Raw genomic sequence first — 10,791 nt, 5'->3', positions numbered from 1 at the left:
TGCTTTCTTTTGGAGATGCAGCAAACATTGTCTAGGCAAATAGTGCTAATTTTGAAACAGAGCAGTAACAGTTGTCCTTGAAAGAGAACAATGCATTAATGATCTCACTCTGTTTACGCAGAGTTCTTCTTCAGCACTGCTGGAGTCTTTCCTCAGCCATATCTGACATGGGCTTATGTGGCTCTGACTGCAACGGAGCTGTGTTTTAAAGGACTGTCTCTCCATCTCCAGTGCTCTCATCCACACACACCCCCCCCCCTCCACCCCCCAACACACACACACATGCCTAACCCTGCCAGAAACCCCCACCCATGCTAAATAATGTAAGACCAGAGAGGCTTGAAACGAAAGCGCTGTTGTCATGGCGTGGCTGACGGAACACGGCTCTTTTTGTTCACAGTCTTTGACTTCTTAATGATTTCTGGAAGTCTCTGTGCCGGTGGTCGGCGGGCACACGATGCCAGGCCAGCCTCGGTCTGCCCCCCCCCCCCCCCCCCCCCCCTTCAGCCCGTGAGCCTAATGCGGTGGATAATGGGCCAGCAGGCTACATACTGCTCCATTCACTTCTCCCGGATTAGGATTGGTAATCCCGCTGCCTGTCGCCATAGCCCCGCCCGGGCCGCACCTACGCGTGACTGCTCTCTGCACTGCTGGAAAGACCTGCACCAGAACATGCTCTAATCTGGGCAGAATAATCCACCCTCTCAGACCCAACCCCATTTATAGTCTCCATTTAGAGAGATGCAGGGAGATTACATGGCCAATGTAAAGGTCCGTGCTAAGACGCCAGCTCTGATGCTGCCTTTGCACCATGGACATAAAGCATCCATACGCTCATTCCCTAATGTTGCTTTAATCTGGACTTGGCACATGTGACCTGGGTTCACAGCTGAGTGTGACAGGGCCTGTGTTTATTCAAAACAAACGACAGACTCCAGCATGTAGCAGGACTGCGTGTTTGGGCCATCGCCTTTGCCCCACGGGGAATCCAGAAAAAGACGTGTGCAGTGTAAGAAGAGAACCGTCCGGAGACAAGCGGCCGACAGTCTCTGACAGCTGTCTATTGTCTTTTCTCAGACACATCCTGGTTTAGCTCCTGGAGAGGAGGAGTGCGGTATGGGGGTCATTTGATCATAATTAGGGCTTTACTCCACTAACTGGGGCCCAATTCACAGCCATGTTAATCGACATATGACCAATCAAGGCAGCAGCCCCCCCCCACCCCCTCCCGGCACCCACCCCCCACCCCCCACCCCCTCGGGTCTTGGGTTTGGCGAATACCACAGGTCATTTCACCACACACTCTCACTCTCACTCTCACTCTCACCCTTTCCTCTCTCCAGCGTATAGCCTGTTTTCAGACAGCAGACGGCCGCTTGGGTGGATCTCGATGTGACATGCCAGTGGCTTTTGTTTTCACCGTGAAAAGATCCAGGCTTCTGATTTTTTTACCTCCTGTCATCTGTCACATGATCTTTTAGGGCAGGCTGCAGGCTGCAGCAGATCTGGTGTGGTCCATTAATGCCAGCGATCTTCCATTAACCTGCTTTCCCAGTGGCGTTTGGGATTAGGATCATACAGCTGCCTCTCTGGCTGCCCCTCCGGCACGCCCCCCTGCCCCACCCCCCACCTCACACAGTGACGGGGAAACGGAGCTGAAGATCCTAAACTCTGCCCTGCTTACAGAGCGCGGCCACCTCACCCCGTCCCTAAACCCCCCGCTCAATGACTCTTTGGGTGTGGTCTTTGTGTCCGGGACAGGCCAAAGGTTCAGATATGATCATATAATGTCGACTCTCTAGCCAGTAGTGCTTACCCTGTGGTCTGTGCACTGGGCTCCAGCCTCACCCAGTCCGTGCACATGACATGCTCTTATTTATTAAGTGTCTGTATTGGTTCAGGGGAGACTTTTGTCCCCTGGTAGGTGATGCTGGTCCAGTTCTGTCACTGTAATGTCCCAGAGAGTCCACCCTCCATGCATAAGACGTCCTCATGCTTTCACACACCCGCAGTCCCCACTCCATCTGCCTGCCGGGGTGCCAGGGGATCCAGGCCGTGCAGAGGTCATGCTTCATTTCTTCAAATGAGGACAGAACAAAGAGTTCTCTAGACACCCCCTAGTGCTTTTTTTCCTTTTTTTTTCCCTAACTCTTTCTCTTTCTCTTTCTCTTTCCCTCTCTCTCTCTCTCGCTCTCCCCCCCCCTCCTCTCTACCCCCCCCCCCCCCCCCCTCGGCTGAGCCCCAGCTCCCTGCTCAAAGCTAATTGGAATAGTCTGAGTGTAAATTGACTGTGGCAGAGAGATGTGCAGGGCTGTGGTCTTTGGCCCACTTTCTCTTGGCTAGTGCACACCCAGCTGTTTGGGAGAGTCCTGAGCGTGAGCGTGGGCGTGGCCTTTGCTGTGTTGGACCGGATCATGTCCCGTGTGCTCTGTCTTTGATCATAGCCCGATGTGTGTTAAGTGAAACAAGCTTGGGGGGGGGGGCATCTCTGTTAGTCTGTGCATTAATTAGAAGTCAGCTATTTCTATGTCAAATGAAAACAAACAGTCCAGTGCTAGGCATTTGCTCTATTCCCTAGTGCAGTCATTACATGGCTCTGTAAAACCCAGCGGGCCTGGCCATGTTTGCATTAGGCTCCTGTACCAACTGGTCCAAAGGGAACCTTGCATTTCTATCCTCACAAGGCTGTGTCTTCACTACCATCTCCATGGCAACACAGTGACATCAGCACCAAGACCTGAGAGAAGGTGACAATCAATTTAAACACTGGTCCCTTACCAAAAAACAAATAAACACACAAACTAAATAAATAAACAACACCACTCAAAATAACTCACAGAAAACTTTATGTTGAGGAGGTGGCGGCACATGATTGGCAGGCCTGGCTCTGGTGAGAGGCAGAGGGAGAGAGAGCATGCTGTGACAGGTCTGCGTCACATTGGACCCACTTTAAGAGATTAAAGCCCAGAGCTGACAGCTCGGCGATCTCCTGTGCTTTGTTAGCAGAGCATGTAGTGAGGAAACATCAGGGCCTCCCAGGGGCTGCGTTGGGGGGGGGGGGGGGGGGGGGGGGGCTAGAAGGCAGACAAGCCCCCCCGTAGGGAAGACCAACAGCTCACGCTATTTCACACCGTCAGCGGTGGAAAGAAAGAGAAAAGTGAACTCTTAGATGTTACATAACGACATAAGGAAGAAAGGGAACGTGTACAGGTGGAAAAGGAAGTATCCGCTGACCCCAAAGACTGAACCTGAACCCTACGGCTCTGAGGACAGCAGCAGGCTGATGTCCAGAACTGTCTCTGGGCCCTGAAGACCGAACTCACAAAGAGAGGGAAGGGCACAATGACACAAAAGAAAAAAAAAAACAAAACAAAAGAAAAAAAACTAAACAAAATGAAAAGTGAAATAAAAAATAACAAAAAAATACATGAGATTGACAAGCAATCATCAAAAAAACTATGTGGAGAGTATGACTTTTGGTGGGGTTTTTCAGAAGAGGTGATGGAAAACTTTTTGGCCTGGTTTAGATTCATTAAAAAGTGTTTGGACAGCAGAGAACTTTGTGAACATCCACAGAAACAAAACTAACAGTCTCTCTTTCCATAAATCAAGTGAAAATGAAGATGGGTTACAGGGTACAACCGGAAATTGGGTTCTAAATCACCATTTATGGAGAAAGGCAGAAAGTATGTTTGCAAGCCCCAAAAGCCACTGTGCTATTTGTATGAGTTTTTCCCCCTGTAATGAAGCTAGCAGAAAGCGCATCTCTCTCTCACCCTCCTCTCAAACTCTACACATGATTGGACATTACTACTGCTGCCTTCAAACTCAGAGAGAATTGTCAAAGCACGCAAAACACGCAAAGCGTTTTCTCCACTCCATGCCTGACTGATTCGGCCACCCCTACAATCTCTCTGGCTTACTCTTCTCCACCCCTGCTTTCCCTGTCTCCCTCCATCCCTTAGGTCTAATTAAGCAGCTGAAGCTCAGCAAAGTGCAGTCAGCCAATTCGAAGACATTAACAATTTATGGACAGGCATCACAGAAATAACCCAGCCTCTCTTATTCTGGGCAGTTTTGAAGGGCTGTTCAGGAAGACCTCTATATATGGGATAGACCCACTCTGTAATCCTGTTCCTCTCTCTCTCTCTCTCTCTCTCTCTCTCTCTCTCTCTCTCCCTCTCTCCCTCTCTCTCTCTCTCTCTCTCTCTCTATCTATTTATCCATCTCTTCCCTTCTCTCTCCCTCTCTCTCTCGTCTGCTAATGGATGGCACCTGCTCCCAGCATCCCTGTGGTTGAGCTGAAGAGCTAGCTGAAGTCATAGACCTAAAGTAGAACTGGAATCCTGCCATTTCGTTTTGAATCATAGTCAGGGCGCCACTTCAGCCTCCTCTGCACCAGTTTTTTTGTTTTTTTTTTACATCAAAGCAAGCCCACCAACACGTCTTGGATGAGTCATTAGAAACCATATTCTCTGCTCAAGTACCGGGAAGCACATACACTTTCATTTGCTCTTGGAGGATCGTAACGCGCAAATCCATCTGCCGAACAATGATGATAATTAGAACAAGGCTGTCAGTATGGTCTCACGCCACAGGACGTGCCCACAGTGGAACTGGACAGTGGATCTGACTGTTGTCTTTTGTTATGTTGTTAAAGAGATTAAGCTCCAGACAGGCCTTTTGAACAGGAGATGAATACGTCTGTGCTTGCTCTGAGGTTGGTCTTCCTGCTCTCTGCCTCTCTCCCAGCACAGAGAATGCTACTCAATAAAACAAGGCTGCCATGGTAAATCTTTAATGGTTCTGTCTTGGAGCATTAGTTCACATGATCACCCATTTAGGACATCTCCTCTGCATAAGCTCCACGGCTGACTCCTCCCTTCCCAAAAAAGGAGATTTAATATTCATTTTGCAAATAGAACCAGCTCGGCCCAGTTCAGAGAGCATTACTGGGGCCCGAATGGAGATGCATTTCAGCACGACTTCTGCTCCGTCAGTACGTCATCAGATCATGCATCCTCGCTTTTCTGATGAAGCTAAAAAAAACTGCACTGCGGAAAACCAGTACCTGTAAATATATTTCCGAGTTCAACAGGAGTGTAAGAACGTGTAGGTGTGAGTGTTTTTAAGCAGGTTTGTGTGTGGAGTCTGTGGGCCCTGCTTATGGGCTGCAGTGGTACTGTTTTATTTGCCTCCTCTGTCAGTCAGAGAAGATGGGAATATGAAGCCTGTTTCCACTTAAAACTCCACCTCTCTGATGGGTATCTGCACCACAGAGTGGGGGGCTGTCTGTCAACTACAAGCGTGGAGAGAGAGACACACACACACACAGACACACACACACACACACACATACACACACACACACACAGAGACACAACACACATGCACACACACACACACACGCATACACACGCATACACACGCATGCACACACACAGACACACACATAGAGACACAACACACATGCACACACACACACACACCCACACACACAGACGCAACACATGCACAAATGCATGCACGCACATGCACACACACGCACACGCACGCACACGCACACACACACACGCATACACACAGACACTCACACACCCACACACAGACACAACACGCATGCACACACATGCACAAACGCACGCACGCACATGCACACACACACACACGCACGCACGCACACACACACACACACGCACGCACAGACCCATACAGCCACTCACACACAGAGACACACATGCACACACTCAGTGGGGGAACCAGAGTGCTGGGGAAGGGAAGAGGTTGTGTGACATTACACGTCCACAGCCCACAGACAGAGAGAGTGACAAGGATTAAGCCCTAATCTCATGATGTGGCACTCTCCGCAAATACAGTAAAAACAGAACACATCTCTCACTCCAGAGACGGACGCTCATTAAATCAGCTTACCGCACCACACAACAGAGCACAATGATCCCAGAAATCCACTGAAACCCTTCTACCCTTAATGTCTTAAAACACCGCACAGAACACTGGACCAAACGCTGCTCGTGTGCCGTGGCCTGTTCGCTAAGGAGCTTAAATATCCCTATCCATTCAGTAAATTACTACTCCACCTGTTTAGCCAAACAGTTCCAAACCTCCCTTCAAGCCACTAATGAAAAAAACCATTGTTCCTCAGCTGCATTGATAAAGCATGTTTCAAACAATTAGGAGCCTTTGAAATTAAAGCCTGGTTTTATACCCCCACCCCCCCACCCCCTCCCTCCCCATAGCGTATCTCTCATGGCTTTGTACTGAGGCTGATCTCTCCCAAAGAGAATCATTAAATGAAAATATCAAAACTAAATGAATCCCCTGTCCTTCAGTGGTATGATACTACAGGGAGCACGCCCTGTCCACATAGTGAATCTTTTCATGAATTTAGAGTATGAAAAATGATTATCTACAAGTCCCTCTAACCCCCCCCCCCCCCCCCCCCCCCCCCCCCCCCCACACACACACACACACACTCTAAGATACACATACACAAACTTATATTTATACACACACACACATACTCTAAGATACACATACACAAACTTATATTTATACACACAAACACACACATACTCTAAGATACACAAACACAAACTTATATTTATACACACACACAGAGCAAGGGGATGGCAGGGTTTGCATTGCATCACAGGGCCCCTATGTGACACAATACCAAAGCAGGGTAACGTTCCTTAACCAGTGTTTCCTCTGTTTAAACACAGACCAAGTCCAGTCCAGTCAAAATATTCATTTTAATTCTGAAATACGAAATGACTTCACATTGTGTACTGACATATTGGACATATTCACAGATTGTAGTTTTATATGTTTGAATGTACAGAGAAAAACATATTACAGTATACCATAGTGTCATGTCACTAACCCACATGTGAGAACAGTTCCACATATTACATATGAACATATTTCACTAGATACCAAATAATATGTTTTTCTGTATCATGACATCATAGCACATTACACATATATTTCTCTGATACATTTGAAATTTTCAAGATAATTTAATGATGACCAAATCATCTTAGACATTTGAAATAAAATGTCGGTAATTCTTTACAATGCAGGCTGTGTTGATTCTGTACACCACAGACAAAACGCAATGCACTACAAGGCTAAGAAGCATTTTCTAAAACTTAAAATGAGTTGAACAAACAATAATGTTAGATTAGATGTCCTGTATAACAGACTGAACACTTATAGACTTTTGCTGAAACATATTACATATGTCGATATCTTTCACTGATCAAATACTTCATCAAAATACTTCCCACCTTCCATAATTTACTCTGTAACTACAATATATGTCCATTTCATAGAATACTATTTCATGAAGTATTGTTGAATTTATTTACAATTTCAGACAAATATTCTGTTCTAACATTATTAAAATAATAGAAATGGTTAGGCTCATGAGACAGAATTGTTAGATTACAACAGACCTGGCCACATTTTTACTGTATACAAATCACTTTCAAATGACCTCTGTAACTATACAGACAGAAAATCATATTCAAACAATGTTTATTTTTCTGCTCTTTTTTTCTCTCTCTCTGTCTCACACTCTCTCTCTCACTCACACACACACACACACACTCATACACACTCACACACACACCTGATTATCCTCTTAAAACAATACCGTAATTTCTGGTGTTTCAATTCCAGTTATACCCGGCTGTTTTCTTGTGGGTGAAAAGATTAATTTTGTAGTGGAATGATTAAGTAGGGATTTTCCAACCATGTTTTCACAAAGCCTAATATGAAGGTAACTGTCTTTCATATTGATGAAGGGATAAGCAGCCTTGATGGGTTTTGTTTGACCAGTTCCACTCTGGGCCGGGGGTTGAGAACAGACCCGAACATTCTCTCTCTCGCGCGCGCGCGGGGGGGGGGGGGGGGGGGTCTCCACACGGGACTGTGCAATCCGCTGGTACACACAGTACCCATCAGCCACAGAGACAGGCTGCTGCCAGTGCCCCCCCCCCACACCAGACAGCAGCCAGAGAAACGCTTGATCCCCTGTTTGTTCAACAGTCCAGCTCTTCCCAACACCACGACATCAGTCAGGATTAACGAAGTACGCGATACAACAATAAGGTTTTCACTGAAAAGAGACAGGAACAGGTATACGCATCCCAACAGTCAACGTCTCACGCTAAATCACACAGCACGGAGCAAAGCCCGGAGTACATACTCACAGCACAGTCTTAGAGGAGAAAACAGCTCTGATCTCCGGCAGCGGTCAGTCTGGCGGTCAGTCACACATCTTTGTTGGGAGGGAAGCCCAGGCCAGCGGACTGGTTGCTGAGGGCCTGTTCCAGCAGGGCCCGCTGGTTGAGGGCGGGCAGGTAGAGGAAGGCGTAGAGTAGTCCCAGCAGGAGGAGGGCGATGACCAGAGGAATGCCCCACTCCGTGGGCATGATGGGCTGCTCACAGCGGGCCTGCAGGAAAGAGCCCTGCATGGTACCGTCAGTCCGGTCGGGAACGGCGGAAACTTCCAGATCACCTGCGCTCAGCTGCTGAAGAGGCCTGTTGTTCCAGAGACTCCTGCTGCGTGCGCGTGTGTGTGTGTGCTCTCTGCCCAGTGGTGTGTCCTCTCTGCTTAACACGCCTGTCACTGCCCACTCAGCCTGGCACAGCGGTCACAGCTGGAAATCTGACACTCAATCCAGATGCCAGCAAATCAGGTCTGTCCTGGCATCGGCATATGAGACTGACGCGCCAGCGGAGCTGAAATAATACAGTAACCTGTGCGTTGTGGGAGGGAGCGTTTACACCAGTCCCAAAGTAAACACCAAGTCTAATAGCACCTTTCGTCACTAAGTCATTTACCTCACTGATACTTGACTAAAACTGTCCCCAGCTGACCTCAAGGAATGACTGAATTCAGAATGTTATGCAACAAAGCCCGGGCGGTGCACATGCGGTAGGCAAAAAAAAAAATTAATATCTGCAGCACTGATGCCTCATCGCTGGACTAAAACCCACCAACCAAACTTTAGGGTTTGGATTACGAATGGATGCTGCTTACGTAAGAGACCTTGGAACATTCTTGGTAATGCTCAGGAAGTGCAGATGTTAGGAACCAGACAAAAAAAAAACAAAAAAAAAAACCCCCGGGCATATGCTCACGACCACGTTCTGCTCCCGCTACTGCCTCTTACTGCGCAGACTCAAAACGTGAATTAAACAGGAACTCCCCAGAGGATAGGAGATGATAAAGAACAATTTAAAAATCCATACAAAAGTAATTAGTATTGTGTTCCTCAGTCAATAACCACACAGAGCCACTCGGTCATCTGAAAAGCCCAGATTCACAGCTGTGCAAACTTGGGCTTTGACGGTTGAGCTCACACCGGGTCTCATTCGTTCTCTCTCAGACATGACGGACAGCGTGTTATTTTCAAATGAGCCTTAAGCCCTGTCTGTCCCTCTCTCACACTGAGAATTTCCAAAAAAAAATCCCTGAAATCCCAGTGGGACAGGGACGGGATGATGGTTCTTGTAGATGAAGCACCTCGCCGAGGCCAGAAATAGGGAGTTGTGTGTATTCAGACACAGTCAATCTTGACCTCCACTGAGAGAGGCCTGTCCCTGAGAGCCGGAGAAACCAGGTTGCCTCGCTGTGGAGAGCTGAAGCAAGGACACAACACACACACACACACACAGCGAGACTGAGCAGTCCTGCTGTGCATAGCATTAAACCAAGACAAAATGGGACTGCATAGTTTCTTTTCTTTTCAATTCCTTTTTCTTTTTCCTTTTTTTTTTTTCTTTAATGTGGACTGTCTTATTTATCAGACTACGTAATGCAGTAGCGATAAATAAATAAGCATCAGTTTTTGGGCCCTGCCCACGTCCTGTAGCACATGGCTGATACATGTTGATTTATATAAACGGTTAATATGTCAGTTTGCATTGAAGCATGGCAACAGTATGACTCAGTCATATTCAGTCTGAAGAGGAGGACAGCATTAGTCCAGCACTTATCTACATGAGGCTCTGCACGTTACATAAAACCTGGGCAGAGACAGTACCTTCACCCTTCTCAGTACATCTTCTGGGACAATGTGAGAGGCAGTAGGTAAACAGTGCTTCCAATTCTCCTTTTTCCTCTCTCTCTCTCTCTCTCCCTCTCTCTCTCTCTCTCTCTCTCCCTCTCTCTCTCTCTTTCTCTCTCCCTCTTTCTCTCTCTCAACGCAGGCAGAACGAATCATCTCGACACACCAGCACTTGACGTGATGATGTCTGCTAGATCTCTTCTCTTTCCCCAAACAGATAGTGTGTCAGTCGCCCACAGACACGGGGGCCGGCTGCATTACATAAAGCCCTCCAGAACACGGGCCTCTGCAGTCCGCCGAGCCTTTCCCCCGGCGCTCTGCAGCGCCGACGGAACCCACATACCACACAATGCAGCGTCTCCTGGATACAGCACTGAACAACCACCCCGCGTGAACCTGATCATCCACGTCCTTCTACCCTGCGTGTGGGATGCTCCACTGTATGCATCTGAAGCCAGACAGAACTGATGAAGACACTAAATGTGTTTTTCTTTTCAGAAAGGACCTCAAAAATATAGTGGGGGCAGACAACACAGAGCCTGCCAACAAGTAAACGAGTTATTGTAGTAGAGAAAAATATCTAGAGAAACTTTTCTGCGGTTTGCTCTTCTAAGTATAGATTTAAAAGTGGGCGATATCTCTCTGCCTCCTTGCTCTCGTCCTCTTATTCCCATTATTTCACACGCACGGC

Source organism: Chanos chanos, chromosome 13 (genome assembly GCF_902362185.1).
Source record: "Chanos chanos chromosome 13, fChaCha1.1, whole genome shotgun sequence".
Taxonomy (NCBI): domain Eukaryota; kingdom Metazoa; phylum Chordata; class Actinopteri; order Gonorynchiformes; family Chanidae; genus Chanos; species Chanos chanos.
The sequence above is the reverse complement of the archived record's forward strand: the minus strand, read 5'-3'. Positions refer to the sequence as shown.